Source organism: Siphateles boraxobius, unplaced genomic scaffold (assembly GCF_051911475.1).
Source record: "Siphateles boraxobius isolate OS27281-9 unplaced genomic scaffold, OSU_SipBor_1 296, whole genome shotgun sequence".
NCBI lineage: Eukaryota > Metazoa > Chordata > Actinopteri > Cypriniformes > Leuciscidae > Siphateles > Siphateles boraxobius.
In genome coordinates this window covers 397,501-405,000 of record NW_027508915.1, presented here as the reverse complement: position 1 = coordinate 405,000, position 7,500 = coordinate 397,501, and the positions used below count along the sequence as shown (strand labels likewise).

The following is a 7,500-nucleotide window of genomic DNA, read 5'->3' as shown; positions in this document are numbered from 1 at the left end:
CATTTTGCTCTTGTTATTTTGTTTTGTTAAATACAGTTTTTGTTTGTTATTCGAGTCCTTTTTTTTTCATTTCTACACTTCCCAGCAGCCTAGGCTGTCTGGGGAGTTTGTTTGGTTATTTATTTATTTATTTACAAAATGGATGGATTACACGATAAAGACATGGATATGGCAGGAGGATCAAGACGGATTGGAGACCCTAGCATGGACAAAGGATTACGAGAAAGAAAAGACAAAGACAGAACAGAAAGGATGAGGATTTATACAAAGGAAGCAACTATAACGGTGGATTTAGCAGAGGTGCCGGATGGAAAAGCAGAGGATATTATTAAAGTTTTAACGGAGCAGGTGGGACTTGATCAAATATTGGCAGTACGCCCCAAAAAGAATAAAGAATATGAAGTGACTTTAGCTACAGAAGAAACATGTGATGAACTATTAAATGGATTGGAAATTAAAGGAAAGATTTGTGAAGTCAAGAAACTAAAAGACAGAGTTTTGTGGTTTCAATAATGCATCTGCCGGCCTACCTAGATGACACCATTATTGTGGAAAAGCTGGAAGGATGGGGAGTAATCCCCATCTCGCAAATCAGAAGGAGAGTCTACCCGGGCACAGAAATCGAAGATGGAACACGCTTCGTAAAAGTAAAATTTCCTAAAGAAGTGGCCTCGCTACCTTATAGTGCACGGTTTGAGACAGCGGAAGGAACGCAGTACTTCAGGATTATTCACAGCAGGCAGGTTAAAACCTGTCGGCTGTGTTTGAGTCCGGAGCACATCATCAAAAACTGTCCAAACTTTACGTGTTTCAAATGCGAAGAACAGGGCCATTTCGCGAGGGATTGCAAAGCTGTCAAGTGCCCGGAATGTTTTAAAGTTTTAAATAAGTGTGAATGCTGGATGGAAGGAGGAGAAGAGGAGACACAACAGGAACAAGAGGAGGCGAGGCAGATGCAGAATGAAACTAATGAGATTGAATCAAGTGAGTCAGAAGAACAGCAGAATGAAGAAGTGGAAGGAGAAGAGATCGAGGAAGAAACTGAAGGGATCAGTGAACAGGAGATTGGAGGTGAGGAGGAGGAGGAGGAGGAAGAAGAAGAGGAGGAGGAGATGGAACACGAGAGACGGACACAAATGGACACATCAATAAAGACAACGGAACAGTGGAACAGAAGGGGATATGAAAGGAGTAAAAGGTTGAAAAAAGAAAGAGAAAAAGAAAAAGAAAACGGACAAGAGGGCAAAAGAAAGGACAAGGAATTAGGTGGAGTGGCAAGAAGAAGAATGCAAAAGGTAACACCTAATCTAGAAAATGCCAAAAGATTTATAAGAAAAGAAACAATCAAATGTATGAACAGGTTTGAGGTTTTAAAATGTATCGAAGAAGAAGAAGAAGCAGAAGAAGAAAATATGTAAAATGATGTCTTTTAAACTCTTAGTAATTTTATTTATGGTTTTGAATATGGTGATTTTAAATGCAAGAGGTCTACTAAATAGGGAAAAATTTGAAAGAGTAAAAGAGTTATGTAAAGAAGATGTTATTGTATTACAGGAAACTAATTGGAAAGATGAAATTATGGAAGATTTAAAAAAGAGGTGGGGTGGTGAAATATATTTTAATAATGGGGATGGAAGAATGGGGAGAGGAGTTGCTATTTTAGTAAGAAAAGAAAAGGATATTGAGGTTAAAGAAATATATGATGATGGAAAAGGAAAATGTATTGCCGTTGAAATAAGATATGAAGATAGAGAATTTATTTTGATTAATGTTCATGCACCTAATGAAGAAAAAGAAAAGAAGAACTATTTTAGTGCTTTAAGAGACTTAATGGAAAGTTGGGAGACCGTAATGATGGTGGGAGATTTTAATACAGTTTTCAATAAAAGAGATATGGCAGATGGAATGGTTTTTAAAACAGATATGGGGAGAAAAGAACTTAAAATGCTGATGGAAGAAAAAAACTTAATTGATGTGTGGAGAGAGAGACATGAAAGAAAAAGAGAATTTTCTAGAAAACAACTAGTTAGCAATTTCTTATGTCAAACAAGAATTGATCATGTTTTAAGCACAAGAAGTTTAGAATATTTTATTGAGGATATTTTGTATAAAGAAAACTCTTTAAGTGATCATAAGATGATTTTAATGAAGATGGATTTTAAAAAAGAGGATAAAGGGCCTGGAGTTTGGATTTTAAATACAGAGATTTTAAAGAGTGAAAGTTATAAATTAGGGATCGAAATATTAATAGAAGAAGAAAGAAATGATGGGATGTACCTAGAAGATAAAAGAATATGGTGGGAAAATGTAAAATACGAAATAAAGAAATACTCAATAAAATACAGCAAATTGGTTCAGAGAGTTAAAAAAGCTAAAGAAAAAGATATAAGGAAAACATTAAAAGAAGAGTTAAACAAGAGAGAAGTAAATATACAAAACGTAATAGTTATGGAAGAAAATCTAAAGAAAATAGAGGAGAGTAAATGTAAAGGAGCAAGTTTGAGAAGTAAAGCAAAATACATGGTTGAAGGGGAGAAATGTACAAGATTTTTCTTTAACTTAGAAAAAAGTAAAGGAAGAGCAGAAATGATAAAAGAAATAAAGGGCAAAGATGGAGAACTAGTACAAGAAACGAAAGGAATTTTGAAGGAAGTAAAAAATTATTATGAAGAACTTTTTAAAACGAAGGGGTTAGATGAAGAGAAGAAAAATATACTGTTACAGCAAATATCAACGAGAGTAGAAATTAAGGACAAAGCAGAATGTGATAAAGGAATAGGACAGGAAGAAATAATACAGGCAATAGATCTTTTGAAAACAAAGAAAAGCCCAGGTATAGATGGGATAGGAAATGAGTTTTATAAGGTTTTTAAGGAGGAAATTAGTCTGATTTTAATGGATGTATATGAGGAGATTTTTAAGAAGGAAGGTCTAAATCAGAAGATGAGTTTAGGGCTGATGAAGCTAATATACAAAAGAAAGGGAGATAAAGCACTTTTAAAAAATTTTAGACCTATAACCATGTTAAACACGGATTTTAAGATTTTAGCAAAGGTTTTAGCAAATAGATTAAAGAATGTACTACCTAGCATAATAGAAACAAATCAGGCATATGGAGTAAAGGGACGAGACATAGCAGAAACAACAAGCAGTATAAGAGATATAATAAGTTACATGAATGGAGAAAAAAAGGATGGTTATGTCATTAGCTTAGACTTCGAAAAAGCCTTTGACAGAGTAGAACATGTTTTTTTATTTTCAGTTTTAGAGAAATTTGGGTTTGGGGAACATTTTATTAAATGGATAAGAATTTTATATAGGGATACAATAACAAAAGTGAAATGCAATGGATTTTTAACAGAACCGTTTGCTATTTCAAGGTCAATAAGACAAGGGTGCCCATTATCAGCTCAATTATATTCGCTGGTAGCGGAACCTTTAGGGTTGATAATCAAAAAGGAAAATAAAATAAAAGGAATAGAGATGAATGAAGGGAAAGAAATACAAAATATATATCAATATGCAGATGATACAACAATAGTAGTTAAAAATGAACTAAGTGTTAAACATGTCATGGAAAAAGTTGAATGGTACTGCCAAGGTTCTGGAGCAAAAATAAATGAGGAAAAAACAGTTTACATGAGATTTGGGAAGGTACCGGTTTTAACAGGGTGTTTTAACTTTACCCAAGTACAAGAAATTAGGATTTTAGGAGTGGTTTTAGGGAAAAATGAAAAAAGCATACGAGATATTATGTGGGAAGAGGTAGTAGAAGGAATGGAGAGGAGGTTAATATTCTGGAAAAACAGATTTTTAAATTTAAAGGGAAAGATTTTAATTGTAAATGTGTTGATGCTGTCTAAGATGTGGTATGTTTTATATGTGAATTCAATGCCTTTATGGGTAAGACAAAGATTGAAAACATGTATTTTAGAATTTTTATGGGAGAAAAAACCCCCAAGAATAGCTTATAATACTTTGATTGGACCGGCAGAAGAAGGAGGGATGGGTTTAGTAGATTTAGAACAAAAAATGAACAGTATGAGAGTTAAAGTGGTAAAGAAGTATTTGGATGAGGAAAATAAAGGGGATTGGAAAACTATAATGGAATTTTATTTAAACAAATGTGGGAATTTGAATTTGGGGGATAACATTTTATGGATGAAGTTAAAAAAGTGGATGATACAGGGGATACCAGATTTTTATAAAGAAGTTTTAAGTGCTTGGGGACTTTTTCTAACAGATGTGAATTTTAAACCATATGGAAGAGATAGCATTTTAAATCAACCACTGTTTTTAAACAAAAACATTGTAATACAAGAAAAGGAAATTTATTTTAAGAAATGGGTGGAGGTGGGAATTGTAAAAATAAGAGATATTCTATATGAATTCAAGGAGGGATTTTTACCCATGCAAGTGATTGTTGATGCGTTGGAGGAAGCGAAAGAGGAATATAATGTAAACACTATAAAGAAACAATACGAAGAAGTAAAAAATGCAATACCCGAAGATTGGTTGAATGTTATTCAAAGGGATGAGAAAAGCGAGAATAAAATAGAGGTGTTCTTAAAATTGCAAGAAAAGTTTGTAGATTTTAAGTCATGTAATGTTAAAAGGTTTTATCATTATTTTAGAAATTCAGTTTTTAAAAAGCCATTAGCAAATCAACTCTGGCTGAGGCATTTTAAAGAGATTGAAGAAAAGGAAATATGGAAAAACATGAAATGGATATTTATGGACACTGATTTAGAATGTTTGGACTTTTTTATAAGACATAACGTGATTTTCACGGGAATGCGCTTATGCAAAATTGGGAGAGAACAAGATGCGAAATGTAAAGTTTGCAACAAAGAAGATGAAGGTATTTTACACTTGTTTTTATACTGTGAAAAACTGAATCAATTTTTCATTGCCATGAAGGAGATAGTGAATAATTTAAGAGGTAAAGAGGAAGATTTAAGTTGGAATAGGATTTTTATGTTGGGACTAAATGAGGAAAACGGAAATAAAAAAGTGATTAATTTGTTGTTAGTCATAGCAAAAAGTGCAATCTGGAAAAGAAGGAATGTGGCAAAAAATAGGAATTTTGTAATGGACTTGTGTTTGTTTTTCAAAGGATTGGTTGAAGATTATTTGCATATTTTGTACAATTATTTTAAAATGGAAAATAATGTGGATTTGTTTTTCAAGATTTTTAATAGTGAAGTAAGGAAAATTTTAAAGAAACACAAACTGTTTTTTCTGACAGAAGATGTATTTTAAAAAGGTTTTGTGAATTATGATCTTGAATATGTTCAAATGTAATGTGAATTATGTTGTTGTGAAATAATAAAAAAAATAAAAAAATAAAAAAAAAAGTCACGCCCGATCTCGTCTGATCTCGGAAGCTAAGCAGGGTCGGGCCTGGTTAGTACTTGGATGGGAGACCGCCTGGGAATACCAGGTGCTGTAAGCTTTTTTGATTTAAAAAAAAAAAGAGTCCCTGAGCTTCTTCAGAAAGCCATTAAAAGTCTCTGAGATTCTTCAGAGAGCATGAAAGAGTTTGAGTTTTTTCAAAAGTTCCTCTTAGTTTAAAAAAAAAGACTCACTGAGCTTCTGCAGAAAGCCTTTAAAAGTCTCTGAGATTCTTCAGAGAGCATGAAAGAGTTTCAGTTTTTTCAAAAGTTCTTCTTAGTTTAAAAAAAAGACTCACTGAGCTTCTTCAGAAAGCCTTTAAAAGTCTCTGAGATTCTACAGAGAGTATGAAAGAGTTTGAGTTTTTTCAAAAGTTCTTCTTAGTTTTCTTCATTAATGGTCTAACCTTTTAAATAGCCCAATTTTGGCAGCCTTTTTCGCTTACGGCCATACCACCTTGGTCACGCCCGATCTCGTCTGATCTCGGAAGCTAAGCAGGGTCGGGCCTGGTTAGTACTTGGATGGGAGACCGCCTGGGAATACCAGGTGCTGTAAGCTTTTTTGATTTAAAAAAAAAAGAGAGTCCCTGAGCTTCTTCAGAAAGCCTTTAAAAGTCTCTGAGATTCTTCAGAGAGCATGAAAGAGTTTGAGTTTTTTCAAAAGTTCTTCTTAGTTTAAAAAAAAAGACTCACTGAGCTTCTTCAGAAAGCCTTTAAAAGTCTCTGAGATTCTTCAGAGAGCATGAAAGAGTTTGAGTTTTTTCAAAAGTTCTTCTTACTTTAAAAAAAAGAGTCCCTGAGCTTCTTCAGAAAGCCTTTAAAAGTCTCTGAGATTCTTCAGAGAGCATGAAAGAGTTTGAGTTTTTTCAAAAGTTCCTCTTAGTTTAAAAAAAAAGACTCACTGAGCTTCTGCAGAAAGCCTTTAAAAGTCTCTGAGATTCTTCAGAGAGCATGAAAGAGTTTGAGTTTTTTCAAAAGTTCTTCTTAGTTTAAAAAAAAAGACTCACTGAGCTTCTTCAGAAAGCCTTTAAAAGTCTCTGAGATTCTTCAGAGAGCATGAAAGAGTTTGAGTTTTTTCAAAAGTTCTTCTTAGTTTTCTTCATTAATGGTCTAACCTTTTAAATAGCCCAATTTTGGCAGCAGTTTTCGCTTACGGCCATACCACCTTGGTCACGCCCGATCTCGTCTGATCTCGGAAGCTAAGCAGGGTCGGGCCTGGTTAGTACTTGGATGGGAGACCGCCTGGGAATACCAGGTGCTGTAAGCTTTTTTGATTTAAAAAAAAAAAAGAGTCCCTGAGCTTCTTCAGAAAGCCTTTAAAAGTCTCTGAGATTCTTCAGAGAGCATGAAAGAGTTTGAGTTTTTTCAAAAGTTCCTCTTAGTTTAAAAAAAAAGACTCACTGAGCTTCTGCAGAAAGCCTTTAAAAGTCTCTGAGATTCTTCAGAGAGCATGAAAGAGTTTGAGTTTTTTCAAAAGTTCTTCTTAGTTTAAAAAAAAAGACTCACTGAGCTTCTTCAGAAAGCCTTTAAAAGTCTCTGAGATTCTTCAGAGAGCATGAAAGAGTTTGAGTTTTTTCAAAAGTTCTTCTTAGTTTTCTTCATTAATGGTCTAACCTTTTAAATAGCCCAATTTTGGCAGCAGTTTTCGCTTACGGCCATACCACCTTGGTCACGCCCGATCTCGTCTGATCTCGGAAGCTAAGCAGGGTCGGGCCTGGTTAGTACTTGGATGGGAGACCGCCTGGGAATACCAGGTGCTGTAAGCTTTTTTGATTTAAAAAAAAAAAAGAGTCCCTGAGCTTCTTCAGAAAGCCTTTAAAAGTCTCTGAGATTCTTCAGAGAGCATGAAAGAGTTTGAGTTTTTTCAAAAGTTCCTCTTAGTTTAAAAAAAAAGACTCACTGAGCTTCTGCAGAAAGCCTTTAAAAGTCTCTGAGATTCTTCAGAGAGCATGAAAGAGTTTCAGTTTTTTCAAAAGTTCTTCTTAGTTTAAAAAAAAGACTCACTGAGCTTCTTCAGAAAGCCTTTAAAAGTCTCTGAGATTCTACAGAGAGTATGAAAGAGTTTGAGTTTTTTCAAAAGTTCTTCTTAGTTTTCTTCATTAATGGT

At 34.1% G+C, this 7,500-nt stretch overlaps 3 non-coding genes across 3 annotated transcripts; all 3 read left to right on the top strand.

Annotated features, from left to right (window-relative positions):
* The first annotated feature begins 5,833 nt into the window (after positions 1–5,833).
* Positions 5,834–5,952, top strand: LOC143754197 (5S ribosomal RNA). The gene has a single exon (XR_013207993.1). It is a non-coding gene; the product is annotated as a 5S ribosomal RNA (ribosomal RNA).
* A 589-nt stretch (positions 5,953–6,541) lies between these two features.
* On the top strand, positions 6,542–6,660 carry LOC143754196 (5S ribosomal RNA). Its single transcript, XR_013207992.1, has one exon. It is a non-coding gene; the product is annotated as a 5S ribosomal RNA (ribosomal RNA).
* A 380-nt stretch (positions 6,661–7,040) lies between these two features.
* Positions 7,041–7,159, top strand: LOC143754195 (5S ribosomal RNA). Its single transcript, XR_013207991.1, has one exon. It is a non-coding gene; the product is annotated as a 5S ribosomal RNA (ribosomal RNA).
* The last annotated feature ends 341 nt before the right edge of the window (positions 7,160–7,500 follow it).